The sequence below is a fragment of the Bactrocera oleae genome, chromosome 3 (genome assembly GCF_042242935.1).
Source record: "Bactrocera oleae isolate idBacOlea1 chromosome 3, idBacOlea1, whole genome shotgun sequence".
Classification (NCBI taxonomy): domain Eukaryota; kingdom Metazoa; phylum Arthropoda; class Insecta; order Diptera; family Tephritidae; genus Bactrocera; species Bactrocera oleae.
The window spans coordinates 30,180,171-30,207,299 of NC_091537.1; the positions used below are offsets into that span (position 1 = coordinate 30,180,171).

Here is a 27,129-nt window from a genome sequence, read left to right on the forward strand (position 1 = left end):
AAGTGCATTCAAAGTATTATTCACTAGCTTGCAAAGCGTTTAAGCTGTTCTAATCAACTATCAAGCGCGAACATCCTCCTGCTGCATATCTTCACTTTGAAGTATATGTAGATGTGTGTGTGTGTAACGTCGCGCATATACGGCGACCTTTGCGAGTCATCATTCTTCGGCTGCTTGACTGCTGTGGCATCGGTGGCACCGGTGGCCACTGTGGCCCGCTATCAACAGAACAAAAACAAAAAAGTAAAGCGAAACTGAGCCAAAAGCCTCGGCACAGTTTGTAAGCAATCATTAAAATACCACACTACAAGCGTGCAACAAAAAGCTAATGCGCGTATGTATATGTGTATATGTGGGTGCAACAACACACTCACACGTACTCACCAGCGCTTTCGCGTATCATTTGTGCTTTAATACTAGAGCCTCCATACAAATTCTATACTTCGCACTTTTTGCATATTTTTCATTTTGAAATTTTGCTATTTTTCAGCTACTCGCCACACACATACATATGTTACTCGCATACGCGTTTATTTGAGCATGCAGTAGGCAAATAAAAATCATCTGCGGCAACCCACCATCCACCATTCACCAGTTAATACAATATTTACCATTCACCACAATTTTGTATGCGATAGTGAGGATTTTAGATTCTTGCCACAGCATCTCTGCGGCTGCCACTACTGCAACACAAAGCTGTTATTTTTGTAGTTGTTGCTCCACAGCTTGCTCTTGCACATATTCGCCATACTTGCATTCGTACATTCTCGTGCTCGCAAACGGTCGTCGGCTCATGTGTGTGTAGGCATGTATAAGTGTGTGTTTGTGTGTGTGGCTAATTGTGGACCTGTCGTCAGTTCTTTTTGTATTTTAAAGCACTTTTTGTGCATTTTAAAATTCTTATGCTTATGTGCTCTTGCATCGTGTGTTCGGATGGTCGTTGGCTTGGCTGGTTAGATTGTTGGCTCCTTTGGGTCGTTGGTTTGTGCGGTTGTTTGTTGATTGGTATGGTTTGCTTGTTTGACTGGCTGACTATATCGCTGAATGCCTGGTTGACTGGCTGGCTGGCTCTGGCTTTGGCTTTATGTTTTGTGAGATTTCGGTGCCCATTTTGTTTGAATGCAACATGACAATAAGATGAGCAGCAGGCACATTGGCAACACGCTGTGTTTGTATACATGTTAAAAAACAACTGCATATTATACTTGTATATTTACCATATATTAGCGATATGATAAGTAATTTCAACGAAGTGGTGATGTACTTTGAAGCGTCGTAAAAATGAATGTGCATGATGATGGATTTAATAATCATTTCATCTCTTCTTTTAGTGATATAGATATTGACATTCCCGCCAAGTGATTAGGGAGTAATAATAATATAATACAATTATAATAACATATTTGAATGATCCAAGACTCACTTCCATGAAAATTTTTCTAATTCACCATTTCTCATACACCACATGTTTTAATTCTAAATAAAAACTAAAAATTAAACAAAAAACGAATTCTTTCGTTTAAGATATTTTTTCAGAAGGTTTCGATAGAATATATTTGCTACTGTATATGCAACTTTTAAACAGGTGCTTAAATACTTTTAGATTTTTCTCTCCTGATCCTGGTGTGAAGAGAATGTTAACCGACAGTATCCGAGTATTCTTAAACAATAGTATTAACTTTCTCAAATACGTTGAAAAATATTCGATAGGATAATGGGGTTATGCCAGTCTAGAGTTCTAACAATGACTAACTGGCATTTATTACGGAAGTAAAGGTTTTTAAATAGGTTTCGGGAGTATAAAAACTTATATTGATATTTTGATAGAAAATGGCGACTACTAAGGCAATTTGTGGAGTCAAGACTTTCAAGAAGGCCTCGGCGTGCGAAAAACATTTTAAGAACTCGTACTTCTAGTAAAGTAGAAAAGTCCGCGAAACTAAGAGTAAATTACTTATAAAAGCAGTTGAAATAACAAAAATACTACTCTGAGTGTCAGTAGAGTTGAGTGGAGTAACGACTCCATTTCTAAAGTTAAACTTCGAAAAATAGCGCGTTTAAAGTTTAAGTGCTTATTCTGAACGACGCAAGCTTTTCAACATTATACAAGTGGATAGGAAATTTTCTTTAAAGATATTTGGAAAATTTTAGAGTGGTCTTACCCTTTAAGCGAAGTTAGGTTCGGTCAGATTTGAATAGGTTAGGTGGAAAGTAGAAAATTTGGAATGTTAATGTCTTAAAAGTGGGATAAATGGGGTGAATATATGGTGCAGTACCTTCACTTACCTTCACTATAGATGGCTGAATTGACGACGAAAATTTTCTTCCTTTACCAGTGAGTTCGATACATTATAGGCGAGGTTTATCCTTCATAGGTATATGCATCAGAGCGGGTTGATTTACAGGAAGCCAAAAAAGGGAATATTCTACAATTGATTCTGAACAACTTTGCTGAAAAGAATATGGGTCTAAAACCTGTTTCCAGCCAGAGATATTTTAAGCGAAGCTTATCAGAATAAAGTTTAAATAATAAAAATGTAAAAAATCGAACAACTATATTATAGGAGAATATCAAAATGCACTTATGTGTTAAATTTCATTCGGATATCTCAATAACTGACGGAGAAATTTTAAAATCCCTAAAAGATAAAATTCGTTAGCTCGAAACCGGTTTTAGATCCAAAGTCTCTTAGGCAAAGTTGTTCAGAATGATCTATAGAACACTTCCCGATTTTACAATATAGAAAAAAATCGACCAACTCTAATATAGATTTCCAGATTCCGAAAAATATCAAATTTTGTTTGATATACATATATATTAATTTAAATATCTTTTAGATACTATTTACAAGAAAAATATTTTTAGATGAATTGCTTTTCAAAAATTCCGAAAAATTATTGTTTTGTTAGAAATCTCGAACATGATTTCGCGCTGTGTATTTGTTATTGCATTTGGAGATTTTTTTACAATTCTAAATTATTTGATCCAAACACACATATACCCCCCTCATGCCCATTTACCTTGTCTTCCTGCTAGAACAGCATGCACGGCATGCACACGCACAGGTTACACTCTGGCAACCAACTTCTTTTGCCCGTTCTCAATAATCGGCTGCCCAGCTCCATTTACGTTATGTTGACAAAGAGCGGCAGCAACAAACGCACACATACGCACGTGTGTTTAGCAGGCGCGTTACACCGGTTGTTTGGCTTTGGAGCCTTCTGCGGCGCTCGAAGTCAGTTTTGTGTTTGTGTTTACCATTTTGCGTCTTCGACTTGGTATTCATTCCACTTGATCGTTGACTGCTCGCGGTGAGCAATGTGCTGTGTTGAGGTGAGTTCGTCCTATATTTATGCTGTACCATTCAAATTGTTTTTACATAATTTTGCTCTCTGGCTAGTTGTTGGTCGTACAGCCAGCGTCAGCGTCGGCGCTCACTTTTGTTTGCTGTGTTGTTGAATACCACCACACTTGCTCGTAGCATTTTGCCCTGGTATGGTATGCTCAGGTAGAAAAGAAAAACACCAATTTAGTTCTTCGTGTGTTTTCGTTGTAAAATCAGTGATGTTGCTCGTGTGCGGACGGCTTTTGTGTAGCGTAGCGCAGCGCATTTTTTCGGTATAAAATCCAACTACCTATATACAATATATGTACAAATGGGCCTAAGTTTAGTGCAGTAAAATTGTTTTGATTATTGAAAATTCAAATTTGTAACCGATAGATATATGTTGCAAAATATGGCAACTATATGAGAAAAATATTATTATAAGTGAATTTCGTTGATTAACGAAAACGCGCGATCCACAACAACACGTTTATCGGTTGAAAAATAAAGGAAATGCACTAATTGTTCAATCGAAGGGCGCATAGTGCTTTGTAGTGACAAATATTGGGCCATAATTTTTCACATAAAAAAGCAAAGAAGGTTTGTGCGAATGCGAGATATCGCAACAAATCTTTGCAACGCCGAGTTGCAGTTGTGAGAAGTTCGAAATATTTACTTTACTTGTGCTACTGGTGTGGCTGTAAATATAATATATAGCTGTGTGCATAAAGTCACCAAAAGTGCAGTGTATTAAATAAATATATCAAATTGTAACGAAAAAGTGTTTGTTGTTGGCAGTTTTGTGTCTTTGTTGTATGCTGCTCTCTAAAATTAACAAGTGGCATTTACAATTCAACCAATCTTTTGTAAGTGTTATGTGCGCAAGTGTTAAGGCAAGGTGTCACAAGCCCCGCAAATTCCACTGGAATACCAATGACAAATCTGGTGACAAAAAGGAATATACACCTGCGTCTATTGGGAAAAGTAAGCATTCCAGTTGTTTCAGCAACAAAGTCTTAGTTGCTAATTTGTATTTGTTGAAAATAAGTGAGCACAGGAAAATTGCAAACAAACAATAGCAACTGTGTCCAAAACCCTGTGCGACTTTCCACATGGAATATTGTGTATACTCGTATTGGCCAGGCGAAAGCACCACATGCGCGCAGTTGGCAGTTGCGCTGACCGCGTGCTGCTGCTGCTGTTGTCGCCTATAATAAATAAAACAACATACAAATACAATAACACAATAAGTGAGGAAATAAAATCTACAAAAAAATAGAAAAACAAAAAACCCAAAGTGAAAAGAAATATTTTCCAACAAGTCAAACGGGTTCTTTGCGCTCCAACTATTGTGCTTAGTTGTGGTTATTTGTAACGAGGCTGCCACTGTCGCTGCTACGGCTGCGGCTGTTGCTGTTGCCTTTGCCGTTGGTGGTGGCTCTCTAGCGAGTTATTGTTTGTGTTGTTCCTGTTTTTGTTGTTTGGCGGCAGCAAATGCAGTAAATGCAGCAGCAATGCTATTATGGCTAACCTCTTATTGAAATAATTTTAATTTTCTCGCTTAACTCACATACATACTTGTACATGCGAATATGTGTGCAGGAAAACGACTTTCCAATCAAATCAAACAAAAAATATTAAAAATTGTCTGCTGCTGAGTTCGGTGTAGTGCATGTATGTGTAGAAAATTTTGAGCATGTTGTTGCAGCAACAGGTGGTTTGTGGCAGGATGAAATTTCAAAAAAAAAAAACGTGCAAAGAAAATTCTCTGCTTTGATTTTACATCAGTTATATAATGCTACTTACAATATTGAAATCAGAAGAAAAGCAATGAACCCTATTAAAGCAAGCTCTTTTATGTTAACTGTATAACTTGTCTTGCTTTTGTCAGAAATTAGGTTCTTATAATAAAGTTATTGCGTAGTTAAAGCGTTTTTGTCGACTGCTGTTCGTATTAGATTTAAACTGGAGAGTGAATTCAGCCGAAAATGGTTTAAACAAAAGACTTAAGCGACAAGCTTGAGTTAAAAATGATTTGAAAATGCTTTTTAAGAATCGAAAACCTGATGATGGGTCAAATTGCCAAGAGAAATGAATAACACCACAGTTTTCGAAAGAAGCAATATATTTATTAATTACGAAGGCGGTCAGTATGTATTTCCTATATTAAAATATTAGATATAATAGTATCCTAAAGAGAATTCGAGACAAAAAACAAATATCCCATGGAAATTAATAAAAATATTTTCATATGTCAAAATTTCAAATTCAGTTTTTGAAATCGATAAGCTAGGTTTTTCTGGTAAACATTTGAAGGTGACGAAGAATCTCTATAATTGTCATACAATAGAAAAAGAGTATTCCACGCTTAAGACCATTTGCATACAGAGTTTGCTTAACATGGCACCAAATTTTCTCCTTAATATGGAGTTGAGTAAAGTTACTCTGTTGGTATATATTCCCACAATGATTATATTCTCTCAAGTAATACGATATTTTGGGTTTTTATGGGTTTAATTATATTTGAAGTTGGAAGTTCTCTTTGTAAGTCTTCATTATTGTCTGTTAAGCATCTTTAATTAATTTTTTAAATTTTTTCTTAAGAACAACATATGCGAGCTTCGAAAAATTGTCTAAATTTAATATATTATTTAAGGTGAATTATGTATAGCGTACTTCCTTATCTTTACAATTAAAAGCTTAAATATTGGATTTTCAAACAAAATTTTTTAAATTTGATAAAAAAAGAGCTTGATAAAAAATTAGAGATCAGTTTTTAACACTTTTTGAGAAAAACATTTAAATTTTTAGTTTAAATATGAACATAAATTATTTATAACAACTATATATCCAATATAAAAAATCACTATGACTGTCTCTAGAGAATCTTGTTTTAAAAATACTGTTATAATTTCAATTCAATCTTTGATTAATTGAACGGGGTTTTTTTCGATCGCCTTTAAAAAATTAATGCAAAATGATATGCCAGTCCTGCATTGCTTCGGGATTAAAAAACAGTTATTTCGAAAACTTTTTCACTTCGCACCATCTCCCCTATCTACCATTTCCATCTTATATCACGGTGCACCATTTTTTGAAAAATGTAGAGCAATTAAAATGGCGTAAAAGAGATTATATATAGTTTTATATAGTTTTCAAGACGATCGGATTCGCGAAATAAACATAAATATTAAAATTGTTCGTATTTTTATACTATCGCAACATGTTGTCATTGAGCATAATAGTCCTGTTCACCTAGCGGTTGTTTGTGTCACCTAAAACAAATCGAGATACATAAAGAGTATATATTTATGTACGTTCGTGCAAACAATAACTTGAATAAAAACTAAAATATCTTGATCAAACTTATGATGTTATCGAAAAGAGTTCAGAAAAACGTTTTTATCGAAGAATTTTGTTTAATATTAATCGTATTTTATTATAAGTTGTGTGGAAATATGGTATAATATTTTTATTATACTGAATTCCACGAAACTGTATATAATAACTTGGGATTTTAAGTTAAATTAAAACATATCAAGAAGCTACCTAAAATCAATCACCAATCATGTCTTTATAGTAAAATTTGCAAAGAAATTAATATTATTATTAGAAAACAGAGAATTTTTCTAGCAAAAGCATTAGATTTAACTGGAAGAAGTTTATTGAGCTAGTAACACCCAGAAGAAAATGGTATCCCATAATTATCAGCGTGACGAGCTGAGTCGATTTAGCCATGTGCGTATGTTTGTCTGTATTTCGACAAATAGCCCCTCAGTTTTTGAGATATCGATCTGCAATTTCGCACACGTCCTTTTTTCCCAACTAGCTGCTCATTTGTTGGAACCGCTGTTATCGGACCACTTTGGCAAATATCTGTAAATTTTTCTTTTGAAAAGATTTCTTCCGAAAATTTAGATGATTGTCCAAGATAGCGCTGTGTACATATTGCTCAGATCGTACCACTATAGAATTTAGTTACCATTCATAGTGAAGGTGCAACCAAAGTTAATGATTTTTATACTCAGGCAACATGTTGCTACAAAATATATTAGTTTTGTTTACCTAACGGTTGTTTGCATAATTTCAAACTAGTCGAGTTAGATATAGGGTTATACAAGCGATACTTGAGTAAAAATTAAGATATCTTAATGAACCTTGGTACACGTGTTCCTTGGTAAATAAGTTAGGAGTTCGTTAAATTAAATGAATACCTATAAAGTGCCATAACTAAGCAATAAATTAATATATAAAAGCTAAATTCGCTCAAGATAAAGCCTATAAGAACTCTTACCGACAGTATGAAAATAGATGAAATCGAATTAAAATCCCGCCCTCTCCGCATAAAACGGTTTTGTTAAAAACTACTTAAAGCGCGATAAATCAATGAATAAATACGTCAGAGACATAAAATTTTACTCTCGAGATGGATTGATTTTTACTCGAGATGTGCGTGACACCGCCCACTTTTAGGGGAAAACCCTTATCTCGAGACCTACTCTACCGATTTCAACCAAATTCGATTAGTAGCATTATTTTGATATTCGTATACCACACTGTGTTAATGGACGATATTGGACTACAACCGCGCCTACTTCTCATAAAACACAAATTTAAAATCCATCTGAATCTTTAATTTTCCAGTATACAAATTAAGCACTAATAAATGTATCGGGATAAAACTTTGCACGAATACTGATATTGAAGGGTGCCAGCTTATGACCAAAAAATTATTCAAATCGAACCAAAACTGTTCAAGCCCCCAGATATCGTATAAATATGTAGATCCGTGTTTTTTTTACGACAATGTATCTTTGTGCATAAAATGGATAAAATCGGGTGAAAATTTGCTTCAGCCGCCATAAAACTAATATCAGGATTTTAACAGATCCGGTTGAAATTATCCTGCATACATATATTGGTGATGGTATGTGTGGTACTTTAATGAAACTCAGAGATCATCTTTTTCTGTGGCAATGGCAAAAACGATTCAATACTATCCCCATATCTCATATCCAAATAAAAGATTTTCAAACTTCAAAGTGGCTTTATACCGTATATATCGGTGAATCTGTGAGTTATCTTAAAAAAATTAACTGAACGGATAATATGGGACATACCATAGTTTAAACCCAAACCACATGTAATAACTTTCATTATTCTAATTAACCCTATGCTATATGTTGGTCAGTGTATGAGTTATATATTTTTAAAAGTAATTAATTGAAGGAATTTTCCTGCATTTGATCCTTGCAAGTTGCAAGAGTAGGAAATGTTCGGTTACACCCGAATTTCTTACTTTTTATACTCTCGCAACCTGTTGCTACAGAGTATAATAGTTTTGTTCACCTAACGGTTGTTTGTATCACCTAAAATTAATCGAGTTAGATATAGGGTTATATATATATAAATGATCAGGATGAAGAGACGAGTTGAAATTCGGGTGACTGTCTGTCCGTCCGTCCGTCTGTCCGTCCGTCCGTGCAAGCTCTAACTTGAGTAAAAATTGAGATATCTTTATGAAACTTGGTAGACATGTTTCATGGTACCGTCAGACGGTTGGTATTGCAGATGGGCGTAATCGGACTACTGCCACGCCCACAAAACGCCATTAATCAAAAATAAATAACTTGCCATAACTAAGCTCCGCAATAAGATACAAGACTGTTATTTGGTACACAGGATCACATTAGGGAGGGGCATCTGCAGTTAAAATTTTTTTTTAAAAATTGGGCGTGGTCCCGCCTCTAATAGGATTAATGTGCATATCTCCTAAACCGCTAATGCTATAATAACAAAATTTACTAGAAGCAAATGTTTTTAGCACTTCTATTGACGGTGTGAAAATAGTTGAAATCGGATGGCAACTCCGCCCACTCCCCATATAACGGTACTGTTAAAAACTACTAAAAGCGCGATAAATCAAGCACTAAATACGCCAGAGATATTAAATCTTATCTCTGAGATGGTATAAATTGGCTTTATAGGAACCGCGTTCAAAATTAGTCAGTGGGCGTGGCACAGCCCACTTTTAGGTGAAAACCCATATCTTGAGATCTGCTCAACTGATTTCAACCAAATTCGGTGCATAACGTTCTTTTCATGTTTCTATGTCATAGTGCGAAAATGGGCGAAATCGGACTACAATCACGCTTACTTCCCATGTAACACCATTTTCAATGCCATCTGATTCTTTCACTTTCCACTATGCAAATCAGGTAACAATGATTATATCGGGATAAAACTTTGCGTGAATAATGCAATTAAAGTATGCCACCCTGCGGCCAAAAATTGTCTAAATCGAACCAAAACTGTTCAAACCCCTAAGTACTAAATATGTGGACCCCAGTGCCTATAGTTGACCTTCTACCGAAAATATCAGTCAATCCACAAAGAAATCTCAAACGAGTATACCATTTGACTTTGCGAGAGTATAAAATGTTCGGTTACATCCGAACTTAGCCCTTCCTTACTTGTTTTAAAATAAAGTTTTATCAACACCTGAAGGAATATCCTGGGCTTTGATTGCAAGCTTCAAGAGTATTAAATGTACGGTTACACCCGAACTTAGCCCTTCCTTACTTATTTGGTATAATTATTGAGAAAATCATTTTTCAATCAGACTTATGTGTCCTCGGAAAGGAAAGAGTTAGCTTTATTTTTTTTATTTTTTCAAATTAGAATAATATAATACACTAAAACGATTTTTAACTGTTATATAAATTTTAGTGAAATATTTTATGAGAAGCTTTTCAAAACATACAAGTACATAACTAGCATTGAGGCAAAACCTGCAGTGTCTCCTAAACCTAGATTTGTATTCAATCATTATTATATACGTACATACATACATTCGGGTAGAAAAATTATTTATTAGGAATATTTTCATTCCTGCCTGTCAAAGTGGCACTTCTAATAAAATGCGTAAAATATTTGTGTACTATAATACGAAGTTGTTGTAAGCGGACACGTACAAATCATAAAGCAAGGAAGAGTGCACAGCTATAAAACAATTTTCCCAAACTACTTACAATTGTAATAGATATGTGGCTGTATGGATGTGCCTGTGTTTGTGTGTGTATGACTGTAGAACCGAGCGAATAGTTATGCGTGCGTGCATTGTGATTTATTTTCGTGTACGCGAGTATATCAGCTGAAAAGGAATCGTTCACAAAAAATATATCGAAAAACCGGCAAACAAATGCATCGTGAACTTAAAGATTTGAGTGTGTTTGGAGGTGAATGAATGTGGCGAACAAAACAATAATGGTGCTCACCTACGTATAGAAATACTCGTAGTAACCTCTGTGTGCTCGTACGTGTGTGCGTGCACTGTTGAAGTTACATGTGAGAGGCAGAAAAATTCGTGCATTGTATATTTATGCAGTTCATGGAATTGGTTGTATGATTTTTTCGGCTATTTTAATCGACAGCTTCAAGCGCATCCTTGCAACATGTGGCCGAGCGTTGTCATGATGAAAAATTATTGATTCGTGTCTGGTCGCATATTCTGGTCGTTTTTCCGCGATGGCCTTTTTCAAACGAATCAATTGTTTTCGGTAGAGGTCCCCATTGATCGTCTGACCCGATTTCAATAGCTCATAATAGAGCACACCCTTGTGGTCCCACCAAATACATAGCATAACCTTAGCAGCATGGATATTCGGCTTTGCCGTGGATGTTGATGGTTGGCCGGGCTTCACATACGATTTCTTGCGCTTTGGGTTATCACCTGCGTCGAGCAATGCCTCTAATTCTTCGTCTTGAAATTTTTTTGGCTGTCGTCGTCTAAGTCGGAATTGCCACTTTTTAACCGTGCAAACCACTTTTGGCATGTTCGTTCGTGGTCACCATAAACGTTCAGTAAAATACGATGGCTTTCGGTAGCATTTTTCTTCATGTTAAAGTAATGAAGAAGAACTCCCCGCAAAAACACTTTATCTGGTACAAATTTCGACATTTTCAAATGAATGAAACAAATTGTTGTTCACGCTCAAACAATTTATATCTACTGAAAACGACGCGAAATGGCAGTACCTTTGAAATGAATATAGCCACAGATGAATACGACGCGAAATAATACTAGTAGAGCCCTCTCTTAGAAAACCGCATGAATTAATGCATACACCCAATACATAACTACGTTGCATGTATTTTTATACTCTCGCAACTATTTGCTACAGAGTATATATATATACAATAGTTTTGTTCACCTAACGGTTGTTTGTATCACCTAAAACTAAAGTAAAAATCGAGATATACTTATAAAACTTGGTACACATGTTTCTTGGTACCGTAAGACGGTTGGTATTGCACGCCATTACTCAAAAACAAATAAATTGGCATAGCTAAGCTGCACAATAAGATACAAGACTGTTGTATAGTACACAGGATCACATTGGGGAGCGGCATCTGCAGTTTAATATTTTTTTAAAAGTTTTTAATGCGCATATCTCCCAAACCGCTAAAGCTGTAATAACAAAATTCATTGAGAACAAATCTTTTTAGCACCGCTGGGTGAAATCGGGTGACAACCCCTCCCACAACCCACACAACGGTACTGTTAAAAAATTACTAAAAGCCCGATAATTCAAGCACTTAGCACGCCAGAGACATTTAATTTTATCTCTGGGATGGTATGAGATGACTTTATAGGAACTGCGTTCAAAAATAGACATTAGTCGTGGCACCGTCCTCTTTTAGGTGAAAGCCCATATCTTGGGATCCGCTTAACCGATTTCAACCAAATTCTGTACAAAACATTCTTCTCATATTTCTATATTAAAGTGCGAAAATGGGAGAAATCGGACTACAACCACGCCTATTACCCATAAAACACCATTTTAAATTCCATCTGTTTCTTTCACTTTCCAATGAATAATGCGTTTAAAGTATGCCACTATGACCAAATATTGTCTAATTCGAACCAAAACGGTTCAAGTCCCTAGGTACTGAATATGTGGACCCAAGTGCCTACAGTAGACTTTTTACCGAAAATTCCGGTCAATGTGTAAGATATCAAATTGAAATTCATATCAAAAATGGGTTGAATCGGATCAATACTTCCTTTAATATAAAATTTTGCCAACACCTGAAGTAATTTCCCGGGCTTTGATCAATTCAAGTTTCGAGAGTATAAAATGTTCGGTTACATCCGAACTTATACCTTCTTTACTTTTTTATCATGTAAATATATGTATATAAATGCGGTTTCTTGGGAATTGTGGAATTTTAATGCTTTGGCTATTTGCTATTAGTAAAATTGTCATTGGAGTGTGCGTGCAGTGATGCATTTCGGCCATGAATAGGTGTAGCGAAGTTTACGCCTCTTCTTATAATTTACAAGAAAAATTTGAAATGCAAACAAGCACAAGATATAATATATTTTCATATAGTCGATTTTTTTAATTCCTAATGAAATTGCTATACACACTACAACTTTTTATTATATCAATTTTAATTTAAAAAAATTTATTGACTACGAGTGTTATATTTAGATGAACGTTTTAAAATAAATTATAAAATTATGCAAAAGTCGTAAATTTCAACGTTTATTGCACATCTTTACGGTGATACCGGTACTGTGAAATTTTTTGGCTAAATATGTGTGAACCACCGTCACTAGGAAAAATTTCTTAAATTCCGAGAAAATACTATTTACATGCGACGAAATTTTAAATTTGCTTTATAGTTTTTAAAAATAAGGCGAGAAAACCTTAATTTGAAGTCAGGAAAACAGAATTGTCTCATTGAAATTCCAAGGAGATTCAAAATATCGATCCAGCCCTCTTTTAAAAATATCAAAAAATCAAGAACCATTATTAGCTCAAAGTTATAAACTTTTGTATGACCTTATTTTGTGTGCAACTCATATATTGTGATGTAAAATCGAGGTTATACTTTGCATCATTTACCGTATATACCCGATTTGGCACTCTGTGATATCTTTTCTCAAAATTCCAAAACAGATTTGAAAATATATTCTTTTGAAAAATTGTTTCGCTTAATCACATTTCGTTTAAAGTTTTATTTTCTTCGTGTATAGAGGATATCGTATATCCCTGCCGATTAACGGGAACGACGACGTTCAGTTTTTGGCGAAGTTGATGGAGAAATTGATATATATTTCTTGTTATATTATTTAGCGCTGTCGTTATTTATTTGTTTTTATTGCTTTATAGTGATCTGTCTATCTTCTTTAGGCCGGCGAGTAATTTTTGTCAATGCCCACCCTTGTAATATAATATATAAAAGGAGGGGTCAAGTTCAGGTCTGAGAAATTAAATTTTTAAGATTGTTCCACTGTCGTCAACATTTAATGGCAATAGGAAGAGTATAGGATTTGAATTAGATCTTGAAGAGTGGACAAGAAAACATATATTATTCACTGGTAAAATGTAGCATTGTTAGCCTTGAAACATACATATGTATATTTATAATTCGGATGCAATAAAAAAAACTTACAGCTCTTTTCGAATAAGTTTATGGGGTTTCTTTTTAACCTGTTATTTTCATGGAAAATTAGAATTAAAAAAAATCAACTAAATATTTTTTTATGTAATGTGCTGGTTTTGCTTTTGTTTTAATTTGACAAAATAAATATTAAACAAGTAAGGAAGGGCTAAGTTCGGATGTAACCGAACATTTTATACTCTCGCAAAGTCAAATGGTATACTCGTTTGAGATTTCTTTGTGGATTGACTGATATTTTCGGTAGAAGGTCAACTATTGGCACTGGGGTCCACATATTTAGTACTTAGGGGCTTGAACAGTTTTGGTTCGATTTAGAAAATTTTTGGTCACAAGGTGGCATACTTTAAACGTATTATTCACGCAAAGTTTTACGCCGATATAATCATTGTTGCTTGATTTGCATAGTGGAAAAAGAAAGAATCAAGTGGTATTTAAAATGGTGTCATATGGAAAATAGGCGTGGTTGTAATCCGATTTCGCCCATTTTCGCACTATGACATAGAAACATGAAAAGAACGTTACGCACCGAATTTGGTTGAAATCGGTTAAGCAGATCTCAAGATATGGGTTTTCACCTAAAAGTGGGCTGTGCCACGCCCACTGTCTAATTTTGAACGCGGTTCTTATAAAGTCATCTCATACCATATCAGAGATAAAATTAAATGCCTCTGGCTGTTTAGTGCTTGATTTATCGCGCTTTTAGTAATTTTTAACAGTACCGTTATATGGGGAGTGGGCGGGGTTGACACTCGATTTTCCCATTTTTACACTGTAGGTAGATGTGCTAAAAAAATTTGCTTCCAGTGAATTTTGTTATTATAGCATTAGCGGTTTAGGAGATATGCACATTTAACCTATTAGAGGCGGGACCACGCCCACTTTAAAAAAAAAAATTTTAACTGCAGATGCCCCTCCCTAATGTGATCCTGTGTACCAAATAACAGTCTTGTATCTTATTGCGGAGCTTAGTTATGGCAAGTTATTTGTTTTTGATTAATGGCGTTTTGTGGGCGTGGCAGTGGTCCGATTACGCCCATCTGCAATACCAACCGTCTCACGGTACCATGAAACATGTCTACCAAGTTTCATAAAGATATCTCAATTTTTACTCAAGTTAGAGCTTGCACGGACGGACGGGCGGACAGACAGTCACCCGGATTTCAACTCGTCTCTTCATCCTGATCATTTATATATATATAACCCTATATCTAACTCGATTAATTTTAGGTGATACAAATAACCGTTAGGTGAACAAAACTATTATACTCTGTAGCAACAGGTTGCGAGAGTATAAAAAACCAACTGCTATGCGTGTAAATATTTATTTAAGCAGATGTGTTTTATTTTAGCAGTAAAAAATATTTAAAAGCTTAAACGTCATTATTCCTCAATTTATCTTGGTATCATAAAAAGTTGCGAATCTATTAAAAACACAAAAGAATGCCACAACCAAGCAAAAAGAATTGCCAAAAATGTAAAAATCTTGTTTAAATATCATTCTTGTATTAATAAACAACAGGAAAACAAGTAAGGAAGACTAAGTTCGGATGGAACCAAATATTTTATACTCTCACAAAGTCAAATGGTATACTCGTTTGAGATTTCTTTGTGAATTGACTGATATTTTCGGTAGAAGGTCAACTATAGCACGGGGGTCCACATATTCTGTACCTAGGGACTTGAATACAAGGAGCGTTACAAAGTAAAAAAGTAAACTCTAGTGGCACCTTCTATATGTCGACTAGTGCATTAAAATCTGCTATCCTTTATCGACATCCAGTAAAAATTTCATCACATTTCATGTAATGGAAGTGAAGTTATTGCGTTTTAAGTGTCAGTATGTTTTTGTCATCGTTGCGAAAATATGATTCGAACAAAGAGCCAACATTAAATTTTGTTTTAAAATTGGTAAAACTTTTACCGAAACGTTTCAATTGATGAAACAAGTTTATGGCGATGATTGCCTATCCCGTAGCAGAGTGCACGAGTGGTTTCAACGTTTTCAAAGTGGTCGTGAGGACATAAATGAGAAATGAGCCGAAATCCAAAAAATCGCGCCTGGATAAGTCATCGGCCCGAATATCGCGAAAATGGAAATTGGCGTTTGTTGCACGATAATGCGCCATCTCATCGATCGGCGCTTGTGGCCGATTATTTGACCAAAAATCACATTTTAGCAATCAACCACTCCCCGTATTCACCTGATATGGCACCGTGCGATTTCTACCTTTTCGGAAAAATGCATTTGCCGATGAAAGGAAAGCGTTATGCAGACGTGGAGGATTAATTGATTTTGCCGATAAACCCATTTGTTCTGCCTTTTTTTTAAGTCCTGTTTACTTTGGAAAGCACCTGGTACTTTAAACGTATTATTGACGCAAAGATTTACCCCAATACTCCGTTACTTGATAGCACACTGGAAGGTGAAAAAATCAGATGAAATTTAAAATGCTATTATATGGGGAAAAGGCGTGGAGGAAATCCGATTTTGGCACTACAACTATCGGTTAAGAAGATCCCAAGATATGGGTTTTCACCTAGAAGTGGGCGGTCAACGCCCACTGTCTAATTTTGAACGCGGATCTTATAAAGTCATCTCATACCATATCAGAGATAAAATTAAATGCCTCTGGCTGTTTAGTGCTGGATTTATCGCGCTTTTAGTAATTTTTAACAGTACCGTTATATGGGGAGTGGGCGGGGTTGACACTCGATTTTCCCATTTTTACACTGTAGGTAGATGTGCTAAAAAAATTTGCTTCCAGTGAATTTTGTTATTATAGCTTTAGCGGCTTAGGAGATATGTACATTAAACCTATTAGGGGTCGGGACCGAGCCACCCTTTTAAAAAAAATGTAAACTACAGATTCCCCTCCCTAATGTGATCCTGTGTACCAAATAACAGTCTTGTATCTTATTGCGGAGCTTAGTTATGGTAATTTATTTGTTTTTGATTGATAGCGTTTTGTGGGCGTGGCAGTGGTTCGATTACGCCCGTCTGCAATACAAACCATCAAGTTACAGCTTGCACAGACGGACGGACGGACAGACAGTCACCCGGATTTCAACTCGTCTTTTCATCCTGATCATTTATAAATATATAACGCCATTTTAAACTCGATTAGTTTTGGGTGATAACCGTGAGGTGAACAAAACTATTATACTCTGTAGCAACAAGTTGCGAGAGTATAAAAAACTTAAAAACCTACGAACCCATCAAAATTTCCTACGTCTTTTGGTATAACCTGCGAACCACTTTCCAGCGTCAACCAAGAATGGGTAGCCATGGATTTATGGCTCCGTTATGTGTCCAAAGGAATACTAACTCTTTTTAACTAACTTTTAATTAACACTTGACATTAGCACAGCGGCTTGCCTACAGTCAACAATAAGAACGACTGCTACCTCCGCAAACGAATTCGCTCGCCCATTCGCCCCTTTACCGTCGGCCATTAAAGCATAGAAATTATAGTGGTTAACGTATTTTAAGTAGCTAATGCGGAGCACAACAAAAGCGTAATAATTATAAAACAATGTACGATTATATAACACAAACATACATACATATGTACAAGTTCATGATGTTATTTTTGTTAGTGTGTGTATATTATATTTCTATCCATTTTTGTTTTATTTTTCTAAATTTAAAATCCCAATTGGTGCTTTGTCTTTGCTGGCTTGAAATATCTTTGGAGGAATCATAAAAACTAAATTATTTCGAGGTCTTTGCGGTAGGGATTTTTTTCTAGTTTGCTACATGAAGTTTATCTTATTCATTAAGGAAACGCATTAAAATGTACATACATATTCTTATGGATTTGTATATGGTTGAAAATGTCTGTTTCTTCATATGATGCTTTAGAGTCAGAGTTTGTTGAAGGAAATTTGTCAGAAAAAGAAAGGCGGTTTCTTAAAGTGTTAGTGCTGAGATAGCCCTCCAATTCATAAAAAATAATGAATAAGTTAAATCGCTAAATGTCGTATTCAAAACCTGTTCAAATCCAAATCATCTAGTGTTTAAAATAAATATAGTACTATCTAAAAGGAAATGTTCTTCAAAATTAGTGCCTGAAGACCTTTTCTTGTACTAAAGTGTCATTTTACAGAAAAATGTGGAATTCTCTCCTTGGGATATTCGAAAATACTGCTACGGCAACTATGGTTTTCTCTGCATTAAGTCTGTTAATCTTAATAAACTGCTTCTCAAAGAAGCGAGACCAATAAGCTCAGCAACTACTCTTCCATATTTTTTAGATGATCGGCCCAGCTTTCGTCACTATTTTTAATGCGGATACTGAAGTTGCTGAAAAATAAAAGGGACTTATAAGTTTAAGGTCACTTTTGAATTGCGAATTAATTATAATTATACTTTATTAAGTCATAATATAAACATATTGGTTGTAATATTATATTTGAATTGACCAGAATTAAAGCACTGCCAGAAGGGTAGGTAGGTAGGTATGTAAAGTGGCTGTCATTCGACACACTTAGGCCTTTAGGAGGCCAATTGTGATACCACTGGGACTGTGATCCCCTCACTCTATTGGCTCCTCTCTGAACCACCTGAATTGCATAGAAGATGTTTAATGGTCTCCTCCTCTTCTACTTCCTGAAAGCTTCTACAATAGTCGTTATATGGCGCGCCAAGTCTACTTGCATGTCTGCCTATTAGACAGTGGCCTGTTAGTACTCCTACGAGAGTTCTTATATCATTCCTCTTGAATTTTAACAGTCGGCATGTGCGGCTCATATTCCATTCTTGCCACGTTTGCCTGCTGGTTGAGCAGGTCAGGGATTGATTCCACTGACACTCGGCTATATTAATAACATGTTTGTCGATTAGGTATCTACACGTAGCCAGAGGCATATTTATGTCCACCTTACCAGGATCTAGTTGTAGGGTGGTACCTGTTCTGGCTAGTTCATCTGCTACGCAGTTCCCAGGGATGTCACTGTGTTCTGGAACCCATTGCAGATTTACCGTGGAATAGGATGACAGATCCGCTAGAAGATCATGGCAATCCTTCACTGTCTTCGACGAAATCCTATGAGATATCAGAGATTTCAAAGCCGCATGGCTGTCTGTATATATAAATACACTTCTTGTTGTGATTACGCTTTTTGTTAGTACAAGAAGGCTTTCTTTAATTGCAGTGACTTCTTCTTGGAAGACACTGCAGTAGTCTGGTAACCGGAAGGCGATTTTGGTATCTAGTTTAGCCGAGAAGACACCGCCGCCTACTCGGTTATCCAGCTTGAAACCATACATATAGAAGCTTATCCCTGCTTCCTTGTCCACTACATCCCTTTCCCACTCCTCTCTGGAGGGGAAGGCAATATTGAGGTCCGGATTTAGATTCAGCTCCCTAGGATTGCGAAAATCCGTAGTTATGGGAAGAAACGGGAACTTCCTAAGTATCATAGAATGCCCCTTGTTGCTGGCGACTAATAGGGAGGATTCCCTCAGTCTCAGAGCTGACTTCGCTGCCATTTGCTTGCAATACAAATCTGTTGGCAGCAAGTGTAAAGTTATGTTGAGTGCCTGGCTTGGCGTAGTTCTGAGAGCTCCACTGATGCAAATACTAGCTGCTCTTTGTATACTTTCCATGCTTCTAATCGCATATTTCTTTTCTGTAATTGGCCACCATACTACTATCCCGTAGGTCATGATCGGCCTTACAATTGCTGTGTACAGCCAGTGAGCCACCCGAGGTGTCAGTCTCCACCTGGGCCCCACCATTCTTTTACATGTGTAAAGCGCTGTAGCAGCTTTCTTTACCCTCGCTTCCAAGTTTTGTTTCCAAAAAAGCTTCCTGTCCAAAATTAGTCCCAAGTAGCTTGCTTCATCTCCTATCGTTAGCCTGGTGCCATTTAAAAATTGCGGCGTGATTTCGGGAGTACTGTGTTTCTTAGTTAACAATACTAGTTCTGTCTTGCTAGCATTTAAATTCAGTCCGGATGATACGGCCCATCGATTAATCTCGTTTAATATTGTCTGCATAAGACTAGCGAGGGTGTTGGGGAACTTGCCCCTAACCGAGACTGCCACATCATCAGCGTAGGCCACAACATGTACCCCCTTCTTTTCTAGATCCACAAGCATTTTATTCATTGTCAGCACCCAGAGAAGTGGGGATAACACGCCTCCTTGGGGTGTACGCCTTCGGACAGATCTGTGCATCGTTGAAACTCCCAGCGTTGAAATAATTGACCTGCCCAAGAGCATCTGTTCAATTAATTTCCGGAGAGGCTTAGATATTCCCAGATCTTTAAGCGTGCTCAATATGGCCTTCGGCTGGATGTTGTTGAAGGCACCTTCTATGTCTAGGAAGGCTACGAGGGTGTATTCTTTTCTTTCCAGAGACTTTTCAATCTCTGCTACCACTGAGCTTAATGCCGTTTCTGTGGATCTACCTTTCGAGGACGCATGCTGCGAAACTGCCATTTTTCTTGGATTTAGTATGTCCTTTATATGTATTTCTATTAGTCTTTCCAGCGTTTTTAAAAGAAATGATGAAAGACTAATTGGTCTAAAATCCTTTATATTAATATGTGAGCTTTTGCCAGCTTTTGGGATATATATCACCTTAACTTCCTAATTTCTAATTCTTCCCCTACTGTACGTTAATGGACAAGCTACCTCTAGTGCTTGACGACAAGAATCTGTGAATCGTTTAACGAGGATGTCTAGGTCCTCTTTCTTTTCCGGTTGGAATGGTGGAATCATAGGAATACGCTTTTTTAGCTCCTGCATGTGCATCTGCCAGTTCGTTTTCCTATGATTCCTAAATTTCTCTTCCCTAACTACATTTTCTTCAATTATACACTCAATGTAGCGGTGGTCTGAGAAGGAGTGTTCTTCCAATGCCAGAAGGGTAAGTGTCACAAAATCTCTCGTTAAGAACCAATTTTCATATATTTTCTTGCCTCGATTAGATTGATGCCGATTTTAGTGATGGCACGTAACGAATTTTGATAACAATTGTTTTCACAGTACTTAGCTCTTCAGCCTAGAAAATAGAGTTCTGATTGATAGACAAAAACAAAGAGTGTGGTCTTACAAAACAATATTTTATATATAGTGATAATACCGCCATAAATTTCGAACCCGTCAGCATAGATGAAAACGGAGTCATTTCATTCCCAAACTCAACCGAGCATTTATCACAGCCGTCTAAATGTCCTAGCGGGTTTCTCGTTCTTAATGCAGTCTGAGTTTTAAATTGCACACTATGTTTGTTCAATAAACTTATTGTTTGGTCTGTTGAATGCGCCTAATGTCATTTAAATTGCCAGCTAGCATAGAGGAGTGGAGCCGACGATCTTCGAGGAAATGTAACTTTTCTACGCGGCCATTAAGATTAACAAATAACAAAAATTACATACTGCATTTACTCTTAACTGCAAACTCAACACACAAACATTCGTATGTGATTGAGTGGCTGTATGAGGATGTGTGTTTGTATGCGTGCCGCCGCAGATTATCAATATTGCATGCTCAATGTAGCAACTGATGGCGCACGCACGACTTCAGATCGGCGCAATCTCTTCCGCACCGGCGACTTTCCACGACTGCGAGCGCTTCGAATTCGTCAATGGTTATGGGCATGCAGTCATGTGGGCTTTTTTGGTGGTGTAGACCACACGCATGCAACGTGCAACATGCGGCGTGCGCAAATTACACGAATTTACACGCAAGTATGTATGTTTGTAGCATAGAGTTTTACGCAACTTAATGCAAAATATAACCATTTGTGTACCGGCTACAACCTTTTTGGGATAACCATTGTTTTGGCGATTTCATCTAAGTTACCGATTAACTCCTTTGCTTTCTTTCACTTTCAATTTTGATTTCCACACAGTTTAGCTTTGTTTTGTATCGCTGATTTTTCATAGATTTTAATTATAATGAACCAATTATTTGTAAGTGTGTGTGTTATTTGACTTAATTATCGGGTATTTGAACTGCTTTTCGCAATGATCTGTTCAAACGCTAGGGCAACGAAGATTTCAAACACTTTTATACTTTATACTCACACGCTTAAATTGGTAATTGTGTTTAAAATTGCGCCCATATTACACTTAAGTTAAAGCATTGGGAAATTTTTCAAATAAAATTTGGTGTAAGGTAGTTAATTTTTTAATGCGTTTATGGTTAAATAATACAAATTTTATTTTAATTTTTTTACTCAATTATGAGTAGGACGAACTTTTTTTTCCTCCACTTTTATGGCATTTTATTTGTATTGCCAATATTTATTTTAATGGACTAACTCAATTATTCACACAACTGTTGGTGAGGGTATTCAGTACTGGAATTGTAGACGATCTAAGGGCATAAAACAAAATACGTTATTGAAGGGAAGTGAACTCTGAAAAATTGGTTGATAGACACCTCTAAGAAAATCTCTCCAAGTGCAATTTCTAATTGCAAGGGAATATAAATATATATCTATATTCTTAATTTCAGGTGTTTATTTTCCGAAGCATCAGATGATTTTTCTTAAGTTTAGTTTTTTTCTCTTTGATGTTGTTGCACGTCGCGTCAATGTCAACACCGTTAACATCTCTTAACAGAACATACATAGCGTTGCGGTTGTCGTGTAACGTTAAATCGCAAATTACTATAAGAATATATATAGATACACATATTCTCTGTTCTGCTTTGTGTTCAGCAACTTGCATGACTGTTGCAAGCCACAAAAGTGATAAGATATGAGCGCGCTGTCAGATGGTGTTGCCGCGGCTGTGCGTTGCCTTGATGCAATGTTGGCCAACTGGGTTTGGCTTTTGTTTAGGAGTCATCAATTCGATTCCTTTGATGGTTTTCTGCCTCATTTGCTATCCAATGTGAGACTGCGACTGACAACAACAGCAACCGCAACTTCAAGTTTGCGATATGACAGACATCGCAATTATGACGCGCAGAAATTGAACTAATTAAGATTATTAAAAGACGATTTTTTTATATGAGATATCTAACTATAGCTGCTTTCCTGTTTTATTATTGCATGGATGCCGCTGACGGCCAATTTCCTCTTAACTCTTAGCGGCAAAGCGTACGTTGGTATTAGAGCGGTAAACGTTTTGCATATATCTATATAAATATATATATACATATATATATTGTTCAGAGGAAACCTTAATGGAAATATACTTTATCTGCAAAATAACATATAAGTATATATACTTCTTACATAAAAAACCTTTGTTCTTTTAGTTATGCAAGAAATATTATGCTTAAGTAACGGCATAAAGGGTGCACTACGGTTTAAAAGGTACTCGTTTTTCACTTCTTACACCGGGACCGATACGCTTTTAAAAGTATTTATAAATCATGACCAATTGGTGGTTCTCGTCTAGAAGCTGTAATCTTTGTCAGCTGGTTCCAAAGATATAATATATCGGTGTTGAGCTTACCTTAGGTGTTTTTAACCGATCACTTATTGAGAATCTCGCTTGAGTAGCCTCTCCATAACACCTGAAGTGAAATAAAACACTATATATAGATAGGGCGATAGTTTAAGCTGAATAATAATGATAACATACAAGTCATTTGCCAAGGGGAGGGCTTAGGTGATTCCATCTTACATTGCTCTTGACAAATCCTGTAAAATGAATCTCTTAATATTATTTATGCCACCAAATGGGTGCCAATCAAACTAGTCCAAAATTCTATTCCTTAAGATGAGTTTTAACAGGAAGTAGAACTGTGCTGCGGTGGGGATGAATATTTATTTTCCTCAAACGACCAGTGATGCGGTAGATCGACAAGTCATGATAACATCAGGGTATCCGCTCTAGAGAGAGCAGACTATACGAAAATTTAAGTATTACGTGGTACTTCGGCATGAATGGAATATTTTCCTTCAGTATGATCAATGGTAACTTCGCTTTGAATTGACGAGTATATAGAATCATCAAAATAGCTGGTGGCAATGGACAAGGAAACTTCTCTAATTGAATATCTCATATTTCAGGTATATTAATTCTTCTTTGATTTATTACTTTATTCTCCTTGATCGAGTCATAGCGAAACAATCCTATGTTAACCCTTTGATGTCTTAAACCACTTACTACGTGATTTGACTAAAGTCTCCGCCTTAAGTATTTCGCTCTGTTGCCACATCAGTGAGTTAGCTAATTATTTACATCAGTATATTTGAGTAAATATTGTTGAATAAAGTTTGGTTTGAAACAACTGCAATATAATTAGACTTGATTATTCTGTACACTAGTATACTTAAGTTATTGTCTTATGAAGAAGTAATAATTTTCTAAAAAAACTAATTTTATTAAGAAAATTTTAGTAGCTTTATATTACTTTTGATAATTTTCTAACAAATATAAATAAATAAATACTAGTTAATTAAATCCATCCGGTTGGCTGCAAATAACTAAGTTCTCCACGTGTTCAAGTCATGCATACATTTCTATATTTCCTGTTTGGAAAAATATTTTCAGAACCGAGCCTTTTCTCAAAGCTCAAATCTATCTATTTCATTGATTACCGTTTTTCGACATATTCAAATGTAAAACGAATACACAATTTAATGCAATGGGGACTATGATAGTTGAACAAACCAAAATAAAACAAAGAAGTATGGAAGGCTAAGTAAGTATTCGATAAAATCGTGAATAAATTACAATCAAATTTGGTATCCTCTTGACTTATATTGAAGGCCATAAACTTAGACTTAGCTTTATTGCGATATACATATGTATGTGATATTAACTCCACCGAAGAGGCTAATATTAATATATAGAGTTGATGTAGAAAACGTCAACCAGAGGATCGGGATTCGTTATATTAGGGATATGAGGTTTACACCAAGAACGGGCTGAATAAATTAATTCCGACATTGATCAGGTATGCTTGAGAGCATATTTTGAAGCCATTTAAATATAAATAATACTCAATGACCGACATATTCGGCATAAAACTTGTTAGAATAACGAAAGTTATTATAAGTAGTATATGGGAGTTGGGGGTAGTATTAATCCGATTTTTTCAATTCTTGCCAATATTACGTACTACTAACATGCCACAGACTATTAAAATGCTTCCAGGGTTTAATTAAGGTACCTCACATACTACCACCAGTTTTATATGGGCTAGGTCAAGTTGTGTGCGCTTTATCTATTTTAGAAACAAATATATATATATAATGGCCGATATATGCGGTAGTTCAAAAATCTGTTAGGTATATAGGGGTCCACATATTCGGTATTTGGGTTCTTGAACAGACAATTTTTAATAAGCTTACCTACTATAAGCGCATTATTCATGCAAAGTTTTATTCCGATATATTCAATCAGATGGAATTTAAAATTTTGTTGTAAGGAAATAGGCGTGATTACTGTCCGATTTCGCTTATTTTCACACTGTAACAAAGGAATATAAGAGGAATGTTACATACCGAATTTGGTTGAAAACGGTCTAAGATGTTTCCCCTAAAGGTGGGCGGCGCCACTCTTCTTGTCCAATTTTTGTCTTGGCTCCTTCAAAGCTTAATTTTATCCTATATGTAAAATTCAACGTCTCTACTGGTTTATTTAATTAGTTATCGTTCTTTTAGTAGTTTTAATCAAAACACTTATATTGAGAGTGGGCGGGGTTATCATTCGATTTCACCCATTGTCACAACGTCGATAGGGGTGCTAAAACTATTTGCCTTGAGTGATTGTGGTTGTTACTGCTTTGGTGGTATAGGAGATATGCACATATCGGCGGGACTATGCCCACTTTAAAAAAAAAATTTTAAGCTGCAGATGTCCCTCCTTATTGTGGAGCTTAGTTATGGCAATTTATTTGTTTTTGATTAATGGCGTTTTGTGGGCGTGGCAGTGGTTCGATTACGCCCGTCTGCAATACCAACCATCAAACGGTACCAAGGAACATGTGTACCAAGTTTCATAGAGATATCTCAATTTTTACTCAAGTTACAGCTTGCACACGCGAACGGATGGACTGACGGACAGACAGCCACACGGATTTCAACTCGTCTCTTCATCCTGATCATTTATATATACATACATATATAACACTATTTTCAACTCGATTAGTATTGGGTGATACAAACAACCGTTAGGCGAACAAAACTATTATACTCTGTAGCAATATGTTGCAAGAGTATAAAAAGCAGCAAGAACAAAAGTAACAAATTAAAATGAAATATAGCAAAACACCATGAAAATACTGCTGCCGATGGAAGCAAGCGAGTCATTTTATACAACATATGAATATACATATATACATACATATGAAAATACATATTGAGGGTATTCACAAGGTGTCATATTGTGTCATATGGTCATATGATCTTATTTTTTAGGACTGTCGTATCAACACTGGTTTTCTTTCTCATGCAAAATTGAAATACGACAAATGAAACCGGGCTAGGTATGTTTTTTGAGTGTACTATTCTATCAGCTGTATCTGTTTACTTTTTTATTGTTGACGTTTAGGTGTCTCAAATTAGTTAATTAAATAAGTTTCACAAATTTCTTTAATAATATGGAAGGAAGCCACGATATGCAGGTAAATTAAGATGAAGAAAAGTGAAATATATAAATATTTTGTTGTTTCTGTGATTGCAATGCAAACCAAAATGCCGGCGGTTCAACATACAGAAGCTTTAATATGATCTTTATCACTTTCTCGTGGCATTTTTGTATTCTTTATTTTTCACTACCAGCTGGTGAAGTCGAGAAATATTACACAATATGACATACAACAATTAAGGAGTGCTCACAAGTGTCGTATTTTTTAAGAGTATTGAAATACGACATAAGACATAAGACGAAGCTTGTGAATTGCCTAATTATATATTTTATCTAATATAAGTATTTCATATCGGAATATTCGTTACACAAACATATCTGCACAACAACAACACTCATACGTAATGTCAACTTCGTCGACGTTGACATTTCGCTGTCAAAATAATTAATAAAAATAATTAGTCAATGTGTTGACACCCAAAAGTGTCCGTTGCCGCCGCTTGCCGTTGTGGCAAATATCGCTAATTCCTCACCATTCCACGTGGCCAACGTCAACGGTATTGGTGTATTTGTTGTTGCTTAATTTTCCTTCAAAATAATTAGTTGAATCTTGTTTTTGCTTCAAATATGACGCTGTGCGAAAAACCGGTTTGACAGCTTCTGCGTTCGCTACTGTGCAGTCGGCTGGATTCGCCGCTACATTTACATAGTGTGAATATACACACGCCTATACACATACATATATATATGTTTGAATGGGTATGCATGTGTGTGTGTGCACTATTTGCCATCACTATCGCTGTCGCCAGACTGTTATTGCTTTTAC

General features: G+C 36.0%; 1 protein-coding gene across 1 annotated transcript in view; it reads left to right on the top strand.

Moving 5' to 3' along the window:
• The first annotated feature begins 3,552 nt into the window (after positions 1 to 3,552).
• ds (dachsous cadherin-related 1) overlaps positions 3,553 to 27,129 on the top strand; it is a 289,935-nt gene continuing 266,358 nt past the window's right edge. The window contains exon 1 of the mRNA XM_014241632.3: positions 3,553 to 4,310. The gene's annotated coding sequence lies outside the window, so the exon portion shown is untranslated. The remainder of the gene's footprint in view (positions 4,311 to 27,129) is intronic.